General features: G+C 43.9%; 1 protein-coding gene across 1 annotated transcript in view; it reads left to right on the forward strand.

Moving 5' to 3' along the window:
* Nucleotides 1-1265: 1265 nt before the first annotated feature.
* Nucleotides 1266-16065, forward strand: part of LOC120528175 (oocyte zinc finger protein XlCOF6-like) — an 81698-nt gene continuing 66898 nt past the window's right edge. Inside the window, exon 1 of the mRNA XM_039752261.1 lies at nt 1266-1418. The gene's annotated coding sequence lies outside the window, so the exon portion shown is untranslated. The remainder of the gene's footprint in view (nt 1419-16065) is intronic.

The following is a 16065-nucleotide window of genomic DNA, read 5'->3' on the forward strand; positions in this document are numbered from 1 at the left end:
GGAGACAAATAGGCTTACAGAGAAATGCAGAGGGAACATCTGGCTCCTCTGCAGTCTGCCTATCAGACACATATACAGTAGGTGTGGAGGGGGCTCTTATCTCCATGCTCCACAGAGTCTACTCCCACTTGGACAAAGCTGGCACCACAGTCAGGCTCATGTTCTTTGACTTTTCCAGTGCTTTCAACACCATTCTGCCTCATCGACTAGAGAAAAAGCTCAAGACTTTCAATCTTGATGCTTCCACAGTCTCCTGGATTATGGAGTACCTGAACAAACCGACAGCAGTTTGTGAGGCTGAGGGACTGTGTGTGTCAAAAATGGTGGTGTGTAATAAAACTGGGTTGGAACAAAAACCTGCAGTCACTGCGGCCCACCAGGACCGACTTTGCCCATCCCTGGTTTACGTGATCCCTGATGTCAAGAGGAAAAAATGCTTACTATCTTTTTTACTTCCTGTTTCTAGAGATCTGTGGGGTCTTCTTGTAGTTTGCAATAACAACAACATTTATTTATATAGCACATTTTCATACAAACAGTAGCTCAAAGTGCTTTACATATTAAAGAATAGAAAAATAAAAGACACAATAATAAAACAAAATAAATCAACATTAATTAACATTGACATTAACATTAAGAGTAAGGTTCAATGGCCAGGGGGGACAGAAAAAAAAAACTCTAGACGGCTGGAGAAAAAATAAAATCTGTAGGGATTCCAGACCATGAGACCGCCCAGTCCCCTCTGGGCATTCTACCTAACATAAATGAAACAGTCCTCTTTGGATTTAGGGTTCTCACGGAAAGGCTTGATGAAGATGGTCACGTAGAATTCTGCCTTTTAATCCATCCATCATTGTTGGAGCATCATGAAGCTTTGAGTTGGCGGTGGTGGCACACCACAAAGAAACCGGAAAAAGAAACAGAAAAGAGAGTAGGGTTCAGTACCGATTTTAGAGCCACCATGAATAGTTATTATGAGGAAATTGAACATATTGAGTATCAGAATTAAGTTAAATTAAGTTAAATTGAATTTGCAGAATAATAATGCATAGTATTGGACAATTGTCTTTGTGCCTCCTGTATATCCTGACTTCTCACTACTTTCATAATGGCAAACACGGTACACACCTAGTACTACAGAAATGACGAAAAAATTAAATGCTGATTAAGAACCCTCCCTCCATACAGTAGATGGCAGTGTTTTCCGGACTCGTGGAGAAGCCGCTCTTTGATGAGTAGTTTTCTTTCTCTTTGTTCGATTCCGCTGGCGAACTGCTCGCGTCTGTATTGAAGTGACAAAGCGAACAGAAGAGACAGGAGGAAAAAGAGCAATGACGAAGAGAAAAGTCGGTAAGCGATGAGCGCTTCGGACAAGGGAGGAAATACCGGGTGGTAGAGGAGATAAGAGGAAAAGAAAGGTGAGCAGGAACGTGGGCGGCAATGTCGGGGATGGACAGAAAAAGGAGAACGGCAAGTGGGTGACGAATGTGGAGAGATTGCAATAACAAGAAAAAAAATAGAGAGAGGGAGAGTGAGTGAGAAAGCTTTAGAGAATGTCGCGACGGTCTTCCGTAGTCCCCTTTAGTGGTGAAATTCAGTCCGACTTCCGCTCACTCGTTGACGCTCAGGCCGACCGAGTCTCCTGGGTGCCGTGTCAGTCGCTCGCTTGTCTCGTCTCGTCTCGTCCGTGCCTGAGTTTAGCGCGGAAGAATTCACAAAAAAATCCGAAGACTCCAAAGTTTCATAAGAACTTTTTTTTTTTTTTTCTAAAAAGCGTTTACAGTATGAATAAAGCATCCGAAGAAATGATACGGGAACATGCCGCCAGGGCCGGGTTAATGCACGGGATTAGTATCTGGAATGGTGGTGTGTGTGTGTGTGTGTGTGTCTTGGGGCTATGTTATATACAAATAATATGCTTAAAATGTATATTTATGTTGTATCACTTATGTTAAAGATAAAGTCGCCTTGAATTTGTAGTCTGACTCGGTGGTTCTCATAGTTGGTGGTGCCTGAAGCGGCTCGACTCGTCAGACAGACAGGCAGGCAGGCAGAGCTTCAGTAGCGCCCGTCACTTTTAACAGCTTTTTCTGACCACTTTGTGTGGGTAGCGGTGTTATGGTCACTATAGACGGGCATTTCTTCACATCCACACCCTCACTCATTTACATATACCAGGTAATATAGCTGGAAATGCGCTTCATGTTGCGAGAAACACGTAGCCACGAGTAGATTTTAGGGTGGGCCTCTATAAAAATAATACGGGTGTTCTAATTTTTAGAGGGCACTTTCCCCAAAAAATACTGTGCTACATTCGCGTAACTGAATTATTAGGACTATGCAAAAGTTGAGCAAAAATGAAACGCCGCATTCAAACGTTGTTGTGCCACGGCGGACACGCACAAGTCAGTCCCTACCAGTTTTAACCTGTTCGTACCATTTTGCAGAGTAACATGGGGTCTTTCCCGTTATCGTAGCTGCCGGAAATGATTGCAAATTAGGTCGAGGGGCTGACCGATCGTTTTGCGGTTCTGCCACAGCATGCGTGTCTTTTGGGGCCGCTAAAGTCCGAGTCTCCTCAGATGAAGACGCGATTGAAATGTTTGCTTCGGTCATTTTCTCAGCCGGACGCTGTTGCATATTGTGTGTCTCATTTGTGCCCCGGCGTTCCTCTTCATCTAAATGAGGCCTTTTGGGGAAAAAAACGTAATATTTTTGTTTGTTTTGCCATTTAAAGAATAATCCCTCAAAATCTCTTGGTGTTCGTCAAAAATACTCCATTAAGCAACTTAAGGTTCTGTTAACTGTCTAATGACTGCTGCCAGTCAGATTACACATACACCGTAACACACCGCCCCCATTTATTTATTTATTGAAAATTCATAAAAACCAACGGGATTTGACATATCACTTCAGAACAGAAGGAAAGATAAAATAGCAAATATCCACTCAATTATAATGGAAAAGTTCATATGCAGTGATCTGATTTGCAGGGCTTATGGCCAATCAGAGTTGTCCCCTCCGCTACTGGTTGAAAAATTTTAAGAAAAAAAAAAATCAAATCGGGACAAAGATAAGTCCACGGTGGCGCAGTGGTAGCGCTGCTGCCTCACAGTAAGGAGAACATTGGTTTGTGTCCCGTGTCCTCCATGCTTGGAGTTTGCAAAGCACTTTGAGTAGTGAGAAAAACACTATGTAAATGTCAAGAATTATTCTCATAACATGTCATTTTTAAGTGACAAATCTAATAGATTGGTTTGGTTTACACATATGCTGTGGGCTGGCACCCTGCCCAGGGATTTGTTCTTGCCTTGCGCCCTGTCTTGGCTGGGATTGGCGCCAGCAGACCCCCGTGACCCTGTAGTTAGGATATAGTAGTGGGTTGGAAAATGGCTGACTGGTTTGCACATGTAGATGGTAACAAGCGTAAGGCAAAAGGACAAACACTTAGAAGACAAAACGTGAAAAGTGTGAACGTCGGCCTGATTCTCTGAGGTTTGCTTTCACGCATTCATGTCGTAAAGGTGAGCCCTTATCTGCGGAGCGTTTTGTGCTCAGAATTCTTCACCCACGGAAGCTTAAAATGTGCTAAATTTTAGAAACAGGGTAAAAAAAATTGAATTCTGTCATCAGAACAACAACAGCAATTTGCACCCTCAAATACAGAGAATAGAGAAAAGAATCCCCCCCTTTGAAATATTCCCATTGTTTTGCTTTACAGCTTTAAATGAAAACACACACAAACTAATGTTTCTTCCCAGCTTTACTTACTCAATGCACCCTCTAACATCCAAGTGAAAGACATCACAGCTACAGTTCAGAAGAATTATAAAAAATCAAAAACCAGAAATACTGAGATTAATAAAGGATCACCCCCCCATGTCGATGTCATTTAGTTGACCCCCCCTTTTGCTTTAATGACCGCCCTGAGTCTCTTGTGATTCTTCTCTATCAGCTTTGCACACCTAGATTGTGTAATATTTGCCCCCCCACTCTTCGTTACAGTTGAACTGTTCAAGGTCGGTCACACTGGGTGGTGAGCGTTGGTGGTCTGCTATCTTCAGATCTCTCCACAGATTTTCAGTGTGATTTAGGTCTCGGCTCTGACTGGCCACACCAGCACATTCACTTTTGTCTCCTTCAGCCACCATGTGGTCCATTTTGCTGTGAGCTTTGGTTTGTTGTCGTGTTGAAATGTGAACATTCTGCCCATCTTCAACTTGCTGGTAGAGGGTGGCAGGTTTTCCTCCAGAATTTGATGGTGTTTTGCCCCATCCATTTTTCCTTCTATCCTAACAAGAGCCCAACAGGATGCTGCCCCCTCCATGTTTTAACTGTAGATATGGTGTGTTGTGGATGGTGAGCTGCATTGGTGGACCGTTTGGTGTTGAGGCCAAATAAGTTTGATTTTGGTCTCATCTGACCATCAGACCTTTTTTCCCACTTGGCATCAGAATCTTCAAGGTGCATTCTGGCAAAGCTCAAGCGAGCCTTCATATGGCCTTTCTTGAGAAGTGCGACCCTCCCGAACAAGCCATAGTGGTGGAGCGCTTGTGAAATTGTCGTCACCTGCACACCATTAATGACCACTTTGTGCCATCAAATCCTGTAACTCCTTCACAGTGGCCATTGACCTGTCGGAAGCCTCTCTTACCAGTTTCCTCCTTGCTCTTCCATCCAGTTTGGAGGGTCCTAGTAGTACCTCTTTATGATGACTTTACTGGGCTCCTTGGGATGATCAAGCCTTTGAGATGTTTTTGTCTCCATCTCCTGCCTTATGTCCATCCACAACTCTGTCCCTGAGATCTTTTCTAAGTGGCTGGCCACCCGTAGTCAGGTGTTTGCTGTCAGTTTCTCTACCAAGGAAGGGAATGAATGGATGGACCAGGAACAGCTTCACTAATCACACTCATTACAACTGAGCACAGTGGGAGGAAGACAGTAACCATAGTCAGTCATTCTCCAACCCACTATATCCTAACTACAGGGTCACGTTGGGGGCTTTGCTGGAGCCAATCCCAGCTAACACAGGGCGCAAGGCAGGAACAAACCCCTGGGCAGGGCGCCAGCCCACCACGGGGCACACAATAGGGACAATTTAGGATCACCAATGCACCTAACCTGCATGTCTTGTGCAATGGAAATGGTAGGCAGTTACACCTGATTGAGTTTGGCGGAGGGATCCTTTATTCAGCTCAGGATTTCTTGTTTTTGATTTTTTTTTTTTAAAGTCTTCTGAACTGTAGCTGTGATGTCTTTCACTTGGATGTTAGAGGGTGCATTGAGTAAGTAAAGCTGGGAAGAAATATGTTTTCATTTAAGACTGTAAAGCAAAATAAATATGGGAATATTTCGAAGACGGGGGTGGGGGATTCTTTTCTATACCCACTGTATGTAATGATTTTAGCCAAGACACACACATATGAATTGGTGGAGTTGGTCAAGTGGTTGTAGGTTCAAGACCAGTGTTGACAAACTCATTTAAATATAAATATAATTTTGATTAATTAATATAATTTTGTCAGATTACTTCAGTAAGAGAGGTAGGCAGCACAGGCCAAGTGGTTAGTGTGTTCATCGTTCAATCAAATTATTTTTTTTTTCTTACAATTTTGCCAATTTTTCATCATTTATATACAAACTTGGCTAAATACTCTTGGCGATATTCGCTCAGTGACCTGGTGATATTGACTCACTGGAAATCATGTTGGGCTTTTCTAGGTAGGACTGAAGGTTTGATTCTCCCAGACACGCGTTTCCAGTCCTTCACACGTGTAACTTTTCACAGTGGTTAGGATTTTCTGAAATGAGAAACGAACGGGAATGACTGTTACGTGTCACTTTACGATTGTAGGTTCGATTCCACTCCGTCGCTAATCATCTGTCAAATCATCTTCCAACCCAAGTCAAGGTTTTCGGAACATTCCCAGGACTGTGTGGCTGGCATTAAGGTGACAAAAAAAAAGGATTTAAAAAAAGATTTTTTTAAGTGACACGATTTATTAAAAAAAAAAAAAACACTAAAAAGTAAAACCTTTTTTTCTTGTACAGTGATCCCTCGCTATATCGCGCTTTGACTTTCGCGGCTTCACTCTATCACGGATTTTAAATGTAAGCATATCTAAATATATATCACGGATTTTTCGCTGGTTCGCGGATTTCTGCGGACAATGGGTCTTTTAATTTAAAGTACACACTTCCTCAGTTTGTTTGCCCAGTTGATTTCATACAAGGGACGCTATTGGCGGATGGCTGAGAAGTTACCCAATCAGAGCACGTATTACATATTAACTAAAACTCCTCAATGATATACGATGTGCTTCCCGAGCGGATTGTTTGCTTTTCTCTGTCTTTCTCTGACATTCTCTGCGCCTGACGGAGGGGGTGTGAGCAGAGGGGCTGTTTGCACAGAGGATATGGACGCTCCTCTAAGAAATGCCGCTTTATCGCGGTGGCCCAAAAGCACGTATTGATTTCTTGATTGTTTGCTTTAATCTCTCTGACGTTCTCTGCGCCTGACGGAGGGGGTGTGAGCAGAGGGGCTGTTTGTTTAGAAGATACGGAGGCTACTCTAAAAAATGCTGAAAGACTTACCTTCACATTGCTCCCTTCTTTGCGGCTGCTTTATCGCGGTGCTCATACTTAAATGCCCAACAGCACGTGTTGATTTTTGAGTGTTTGTTTTTCTGTCACGCTTGCTCTCTCTATCTCTCTGACATTCTCTGCTCCTGACGGCGCTCGTTTGAAGTGAAGATATGTTTGCATTCTTTTAATTGTGAGAAAGAACTGTCATCTCTGTCTTGTCATGGAGCACAGTTTAAACTTTTGACTAAAGGGTGTTATTTCATGTCTAGAGCGCTCTAATAATGTTAACAGTGTGGGTGAGTTTATAAGGGCTTAAAATATATAAAAATAACCATACAAACATATGGTTTCTACTTTGCGGATTTTCATCTATCGCGGGGGGTTCTGGATTGAGGAGGGATTACTGTACTAAGATTTTGTAAGTCATGTGTGACTTAAAATAAAATTGTGGGGTGCCCATAAAAGAATTAATTTAATTACAATGCATAGATTCCTTAAATTATTCCAAAAAAATTTTTCAAAATGTCTCCAATTATATTTTATGTGACATTTCATTTTCTTTCCATAGTTAAGCTGGTTAGCAATTTCACGTTAATGAATCTGTGCCTTTTAATTTAATTAAATGGATTTGTTGATTGTTGTTTAGTCCTGGGCGGCACGGTGGCGCAGTGGGTAGCGCTGCTGCCTCGCAGTCAGGAGACCTGGTTCTCCCTGGGTGGAGTTTGCATGTTCTCCCCGTGTCTGCGTGGGTTTCCTCCCAGCAGGTTAGGTGCATTGGCGCTCCTAAATTGTCCCTAGTGTGTGCTTGGTGTGGTGGGCTGGCGCCCTGCCCGGGGTTTGTTTCCTGCCTTGCACCCAGTGTTAGCTGGGATTGGCTCCAGCAGACCCCCGTGACCCTGTAGTTAGGATATAGTGGGTTGGATAATAAATGGATGGAAAACCACATAATAAATGGCACCCATGCATTGAATGTCTTACCCCACCTCCTTTTGCCAATAACACAATAACTTTTCCTATGAGATTGGAGATTAGCTGGGAATCTGAGACCATTCCTCTTTTCAGATCATCTAGGGGCCAATCTCCTTTCTTGTGCCCACTCCTCTTCAGCTCATCCCACATGTTTATAATCAGATTTAGGTGCAGGGATTGAGAGAGCCATCATTGCCCTGCTGGAAGATCCAGTGATGGACCAGTTTTAGTTTTTTTGGCAGAGGCAGACAGATTTAAATTTAAAAAGCGCCTGGTATTTCATGGATTCCAAGATGCCATGAGCAAAATTGTGGACTTCTGCCTTAATGTAGCTCCTTTATAGCGCCCCACGTGTACAGCCTTATCTGAACATGGACAGCTGCTTTAAGCAGAGAAACTTACTAGTTCAGCATAAGCAGACTAAGCGACTAAGCAACACGCGTGTCCAACACCAAAGCAGGTGACAACTCAGCTCTATTGCTTTTATTATTGGGAGTGTCAGAGTCACTAACCCCTGTAGGAATAGGGCAGTCAGTTAGGTTGGATAATGGATGGATGGATGACTAGTCCCATATGACCAACAAAGCCTTAGTATAAGGAAAAAAAAAAACATCTTTTAAGTGCCTTTTTGAATAAATTTATGCCACTTAAAAAAAATTCTTTTTATTCTGCAGCATCCAAAACTGAGAGATGTTTGTTTGGACTTCAGAAAGAGTCCCAAATTCACACAAGTGCCAAACGAAAAGTTTAGCAAAGTTGCAAGAGAGGAAATGTGGGGAGGTCACCTTAATTTCTGGCTTGTCTAGGAGGTCCGGTAACGTGGTGGGCATTCACTCAGTTCATAAACTGCAAGCCATCCCTCCGTTGTGATGGGCACTTCTTAATCAGCTTGGGGTTAGACTGGGCACAGGCAGCATGGGGTGCAATGCAGGGTACATACCCAGAGAGGGCGCCAGCCAGGACCCGAAAGCGGCCAGTTTAGTGCGGTCGTTGAACTTGACGAGTGTGCGTTTGGATGTGGGAGGAAAGCGGAAGGACAGAACGTAGAAATCCCAGGATGCTGCTGACCAACACAGAGTTGTAAAGATGTGAGGAAAGTAAAAAGTGTGTGTGTGGAGGACGAAACCCTGAGCATGTCAAATGCATCCCCTGTTTTTCCAAACCTGTTGTATCCCTGAGCAGGGTCACAAATACACCGAGCAGTTTTGTTAACATGGTGGGTGTGTGTGTGTGTGTGTCCTGAACCCAATGTCAGTGTGGCACTGAACCCAATTCTATATAGATCTTCTTCTTCTGGCTGCTCCTATTAGGGGTCGCCACAGCGGATCATCTTCTTCCACATCTTCCTGTCCTCGTCATCTTGTTCTGTCACCTCCATCCTCTCTCACAGCATCCATAAACCTCCTCTTAGGCCTTCCTCTGTTCCTCTTGCCTGTCATCTCCCTCCTTAGCACCCTTCTCCAAATATACCCAGCCTCTCTCTTCTGCACATGTCCAAACCAACACAATCTCGCCTCTCTGATTCTTAATTTAATAAGAATAATTCTTTGCATTTCTATACTATTCTACTCAAAGCGCTCAGCAATTGCAGGGCCCAACAGAGCAGAGTCCCTATTGGCATTTACGGGATTCGAACCGGCAACCTTCCGATTGCCAGTGCAGATCCCTAGCCCTCCGAGCCACCACTCTGACTTTGTCTCCCCCACCTGAGCTAACCCTCTAATGTCTCTTATTTCTAATCCTGTCCATCCTCGTCACACCCAATGCAAATCTTCACATCTTTAACTCTGCCACCTCCAGCTCTGTCTCCTGTGCCACCGTCTCCAGCCCATATAACATAGCTGGTCTCGCTACCCTCCTGTAGACCTTCCCTTTCACTCTTGCCATTATTCGTCTGTCACAAATCACAACTGACGGTCCTCTCCACCCATTCCACCCTGCCTGCACTCTTTTCCAGATATGATACTGTAATGGTTGCTGCCTGTTACATGTGCTCTGTCTGTTTCTGCCCCTTGTTCCCTTTAGAATAAATGTCCTAGGGACTGAGAATTTTAAGAATCTCTCTTTAAGGGGAGCAGGAGGCCAAACCACGCCTGGTCCTTGCATAAACGCGCCGGTGTATGTCGTAAGAGGAGGGACCGTCTTCAAAAAGAAAAGGAGGGGCATGCGATTTAAAAATGGAGAGGAGAAGGAGCTGGGAGGGAGGGTTAAAACGGGAGCGTATCCGTATGTAGATGGGTTCAGGGGGCTCGAAAAAACAAGTGCTGGCTGACCAGTGGAGGACATCGTTATGCACGATGCTGCCTTGTCTTTCATTTGAGGGACGTTTACGCCATTACGCCTGGGTGAGGCAGACTTCGGCATCCAGGATAAAACTTGTCTCCGAGCCGGTGAGAACGCTTCTTTATACTGTAGTGGGGAAACGTGCCAGTGTTATGTTTTACCAGTACGCTGGATTTAATGGTAAAATACCCCGGCCTGTTGAATCCAAAGCCAAAGAGGATGATCTTAAAGGGACTGGGGAATGTGTATGGGGTGCGTGTGTGACTTAGTTATATACAGGTGCTGGACATAAAATTAGAAGATCATGACAAAGTTGATTTATTTCAGTAATTCCATACAAAAAGTGAAACTTGTATATTAGATTCATTCATTACACACAGACTGATGTATTTCAAATGTTTATTCCTTTTAATTTTAATGATTATAACTGACAACTAATGAAAGTCCCACATTCAGTATCTCAGAAAATTAGAATATCAATTAAGAACAATGCAAAAAAAGGATTTTTAGAAATGCTGGCCAACTGAAAGGTATGAACATGAAAAGTCTGAGCCTGTACAGCACTCAATATTTAGTTGAGGCTCCTTTGGCCTGGATTACTGCAGCAATGCGGCGTGGCATGGAGTCGGTCAGTCTGTGGCACTGCTCAGGTGTTAGGAGAGCCTATGTTGCTCTGATAGTGGTCTTCAGCTCTTCTGAATTGTTGGGTCTGGCGTATCGCATCTTCCTCTTCACAAAAAACCATAGATTTTCTATGGGGTTAAGGTCAGGCGTGTTTGCTGGCCAATCAAGAACAGGGATACTGTGGTCCTTAAACCAGGTACTGGTACTTTTGGCACTGTGTGCAGGTGCCAGGTCCTGTTGGAAAATGAAATCTGCATCTCCATAAAGTTCGTCAGCAGCAGGAAGCATGAAGTGCTCTAAAACGTCCTGGTAGACGGCTGCGTTGACCTTGGACCTCAGAAAACACAATGGACCAACACCAGCAGATGACATGGCACCCCAAACCATCACTGACTGTGGAAACTTTACACTGGACCTCAAGCAACGTGGATTCTGTGCCTCTCCTCTCTTCCTCCAGACTCTGGGACCCTGATTTCCAAAGGAAATGCAAAATTTACTTTCATCAGAGAACATAACTTTGGACCACTCAGCAGCAGTCCAGTCGAGACCCTTCTGACGCTGTCTCTTGTTCAAGAGTGGCCTGACACAAGGAATGCGACAGCTGAAACCCATGTCTTGCATACGTCTGTGTGTGGTGGTCCTTGAAGCACTGACTCCAGCTGCAGTCCACTCTTTGTGAATCTCCCCCACAGTTTTGTTTCACAATCCTCTCCAGGGTACAAGCGGTTATCCCTATTGCTTGTACACTTTTTTCTACCACATCTTGTCCTTCCCTTCGCCTCTATCTCTATTAATGTGCTTGGACACAGAGCTCTGTGAACAGCCAGCCTCTTTAGCAATGACCTTTTGTGTCTTGCCCTCCTTGTGCGAGGTGTCAATGGTCGTCTTTTGGACAACTGTCAAGTCAGCAGTCTTCCCCATGATTGTGTAGCCTACAGAACTCGACTGAGAGACCATTTAAAGGCTTTTGAGTTAATGAGCTGATTAGAGTGAGTGTGGCACCAGGTGTCTTCAATATTGAACCTTCTCACAATATTCTAATTTTCCGAGATACTGAATTTGGGACTTTCAGTAGTTGTCAGTTATAATCATCAAAATTAAAAGAAATAAACATTTGAAATACATCAGTCTGTGTGTAATGAATTAATCTAATATACAAGTTTCACTTTTTGAATAGAATTACTGAAATAAATCAACTTTGTCATGATATTCTAATTTTATGACCGGCACCTGTATGTACAGTAATCACTCGTTTATCATGGGAGATAGGTTCCAAGGCCGGCCGCAATAACCGAATTTCCGAGGAGTAGGGACACCATATTTATTGAACGTGTATTTGGACGTTTTTAAACCCTCCCTGTACTGTTTACAACCCACCCTTTACTCTATTAATAACAGGGACAACTGTTAAGCAATATGAAATCGGTAGATAAGTTTACAGTTACTGTTTAGCGAAGTACACGTACCTATATATGACGTGATGATGGTGATGAATATGCTGTGCGGTAAAAATGAGGACGATGAAGGTGATGATGACTTTTACTGCGCAGCCGATGATTGTATTTTACGTCTCTTCAGACGCCGGTGCCATTTCCTGGGGCACCTCTTCCACGGTTTCCAAAGGTGTATCCGTAGTAGTAGTACGAACTGGCTCTTTTTTTGCGTGGCTGCAAAAACATTGTGATCGGCAGTTGCTGCCGCTCCTTCTTTTTCCGGTCGAAGAGCAGCTTGTAGGCGGTCATGAAAAATTCCAAAATTGGACAGATCGAACCATATCGTCGTCCCATTCCTGTGACCGCTCTTGCCGATCCTTAGCCAGTCTACAGCCGCGAACGTTCTCCCTTCCTTCGACATATCTAGCAGTTTCACCTTCTCATCGATCGTCATCATTCTTTGTTGGCGTTTAGGCTCAGCACCAGCCTTGGAAGAAGGAGCACGTTTGGGAGCCATTGCAGGGGGTGAAAATTGAAGCGAAGTTCAACACAAAGAAACCACAAAAATCACACACAGTACAGTGTAAAGTAAACCGCTTCGGCGAGAAAGCTTGAAGCGAAATGGCCGTGACAGAGAGACAAGGGGAGGTGCTGTGGGATCTGGGCATCAGTCACAGCACCAATCACGGGCCCGATTAGAAAGCGGGAAGCTGTGATTTGTCGTCTCCCTCCCAGGTACCAATCACAGCCCGTGTTACAACTCACTTAGTCACCGAACTTGTTTTGTTGTTCTTAGACTAGGAAATACTATTACTATATTTAAAAACCCGCAAAGTCGTGAATCCGTGAAAAGTGAACCGCAAAGTAGCGAGGGATTACTGTATATGTGTATATGTTTACTAGGCTGACCTGCCTTTTAAGTTGACCACTTCTTAAGGCAATTCAATATGTAGATCAATTTGATATTTTATACAAACTCATTAATTTGGTTATATTGCATTTGAGCGGTATTACTTTAATACTCATAGTTTCTGTTATTTTTGTGATGAAATTTAAACTGTTTTTTCTATATTGAGGTCGCCCTTTTGAAACCCCCCTGATATTTACTACGCGATGAGGCATTTGTACTCCATCAACATTAATTATTTCCAGAGACATCATTTTGTCTATTTTTCCAGCGCAACGCACACAAAAGCAAGGGAACGATGGGAGCACCAGAACTCTGCTCACATCATGTAAACCTGCATCATAAGCTGAAAGTAGTAAGTCTGTGATAAGCGGAATACCGCTACGCTTTCCACTCATGGGACGGAAGGACAATCCCGACCGCTTTTATATAGTAAGAAAGAAGAAGAAGATATCGCACAGTCTGGAGTAGAACATCATCTTTTACCTGGAAAAACGAAACTACAAATCCCATCGTGCATTGCAAAATGGACGGGGCGTGTGTGAAACTCCACGCCTGCGTAGCACTCACGGGACGGAAGGACAATCACGACCGCTTTTATATAGAAGGATATATGTATGTATGTATGTATGTATGTATGTATGTATGTATGTATGTATGTATGTATGTATGTATGTATATAGGAACAAAAGGATGGAAATGAAAATGATCAACCTACATAGAGAGGGCTGAATTTAAAGACACCCCAAAAATCAAAGGGAACAAATAATACAGCGGCAGGCAGGCGAGTCCATTTTGATGAAATTTCATTGCAGCAACTCCAAATCATTCTAGTAGTTTTTATGACCCCCGCCCCATGTGCTTATATGTATGCCTGACAACATCCTAATGAGACAACAGATGGTGATCTGGACCAGGGCATCACTGAGCTCCTGGTTAGTCTGAGGTGTTAGATGGACCCAAACATAATGTCCCACCCAGAGGTGTTCTATTGGATTGAGGTCAGGCGAGTGAGCGTGGGGGCCAGTCAATGGGATCAATTCCTTCATCCTTTCACAAACACATGAGGTCGGGCATTGTGGTGCACCAGGGGGATCCCAGAAGCCACTGCACCAGCCTAGGGTCTGACAAGGGGGGGTCCAAGGATTTCATCCTGATACCTAATGGCAGTCAAGGTGTCGTTGTCTAGCCTGTAGAGGTCTGTGCATTCCTCCATGGATATTCCTCCCCAGATATACCATCAATGACCCACCTCCAAAGCAGTCATGTTGAACAATGTTACAAGCAGCATAATGTTCTCCACGGCTTCTCCTGACCCATTCACGTTTGTCACATGTGCTCAGGGTGAACCTGCTCTCATCAGTGAAAAGCACAGGGCATCCGCCAGTGGTGGACCTGCCAATTCTGGTATTCTATGACAAATACAAATCGAGCTCCACAGTGCCCACTAGAGGATGTCGGGCCCTCATGAAGTCTGTTTCTGATTGTTTGGTCAGAGACATTCACACCAGTGTTCTGAACACCTGCTGGAGGTCATTTTGTAGGCTCTGGCGGTGCTCATCCTGTTCCTCTTTGCCCAAAGGAGCAGATACCAGTGGGTCCTGCTGATGGGTTAAGGACGTTCTAGTAAAGATGTCCAGTTCTCCTAGAGTAACTGCCTGTCTGTCTCCTGGAATCTCCCCCATGCCCTTGAGACTGTGCTGGGAGGCACAGCAAACCTTCTGGCAATGGGAGGCATGTATTGATGTGCCTGCCATCCTGGAGAAGTTGGACTACGTGTGCCACCAAACTATGTAGGGTCCAGGTATGGCCTCATGCTACCAGTAGTGACACTGACCGTAGACAAATGCAAAACTACCTGTAGTGACAAAACAGATGAGGCAGAAGAAATCTCAGTGGCCTCCCTCCAGCTGTGAAACCATTCATTCCTGTTTTGAGGGTCGTCTCATTGTTTCCCCTCTACAGGGTGGTCCAGATCTAATTATGCAATTTTCATTACGCTATAACTTAAGTTTATTACTCCAAGCCTGTATCCGACTGAATGGAGGACAAGTGGGACATTACATGGAAAATCAGTGAATTAATTCAATGTAAGTGCATTTCCGTTTATTACAAGATATTTCAAACAATTCTTTGTTCTTGTATTGTTTTCCTGCATTGCATTAAAAGTTGCATAATTAGATCTGGACCACCCTCTAGTGCACCTGTTATCCATTTCATGAACACCAAAGCAGGTGAAACTGATGAACAAGCCCCTCTGCTACTGAACTGACCAGATCAACAGCCCACAAGTGTCATTGACTTGATGCTAATCTCTCATTCAAAGTGGGCCTTTCATTTTCTTGAGCAGTATATATCTCTCTTATATACAGTTAGATTAAAAAGTTTGGGACCCCCCTCTTAATTCGTTGGATTTTTGTTTATCATTGGCTGAACTTCCTTTAAGTAATCGACATGCCTTATGGACACAGTAGGATTTCAGCGGTGACATTAAGTTTATTGGATTAACAGAAAATATACAATATGCATCATAACAAAATTAGACAATGTGGGCACCCCAACAGAGATATGACATCAATACTTAGTGGAGCCTCCTTTTGCCTCTCGACGCGGTCCTCCTATAGCCTCTGATGAGTGTCTGGATTCTGGATGGAGGTGTTTCTGACCATTCTTCATACAAAATCTCTCCAGTTCAGTTCAATTTGATGGCTGCCAAGCATGGACAGCCTGCTTCAAATCATCCCATAGATTTTCGATGTTCGATATTCAAGTCAGGTGACTGTGACGGCCATTCCAGAACATTGTACTTCTCCCACAGCATGAATGCCTTTGTAGATTTCGAACTGTGTTTTGGGTCGTTGTCTTGTTGGAATATCCAACCCCTGCGTAACTTCAGCTTTGTGACTGATGCTTGAACGTTATCCTGAAGAATTTGTTGATATCGGGTTGGATTCATCCGACCCTCGACTTTAACAAGGGCCCCAGTCCCTGAACTGGCCACACAGCCCCACAGCATGATGGGACCTCCACCAAATTTGACAGGAGGTAGCAGGTGTTTTTCTTGGAATGTGGTGTTCTTCTTCTGCCATGCAAATCGCTTTTTGTTCTGACCAAATAACTCCATTTTTGTCTCATCAGTCCAAAGCACTTTGCTCCAAAATGAATCTGGCTTGTCTAAATGAACATTGGCATACAACAAGCGACTCTGTTTGTGGTGTGATTGCAGAAAGGGCTTCTTTCTCATCACCCTGCCATACAGATGTT

The sequence above is a fragment of the Polypterus senegalus genome, chromosome 4 (genome assembly GCF_016835505.1).
Source record: "Polypterus senegalus isolate Bchr_013 chromosome 4, ASM1683550v1, whole genome shotgun sequence".
Taxonomy (NCBI): domain Eukaryota; kingdom Metazoa; phylum Chordata; class Cladistia; order Polypteriformes; family Polypteridae; genus Polypterus; species Polypterus senegalus.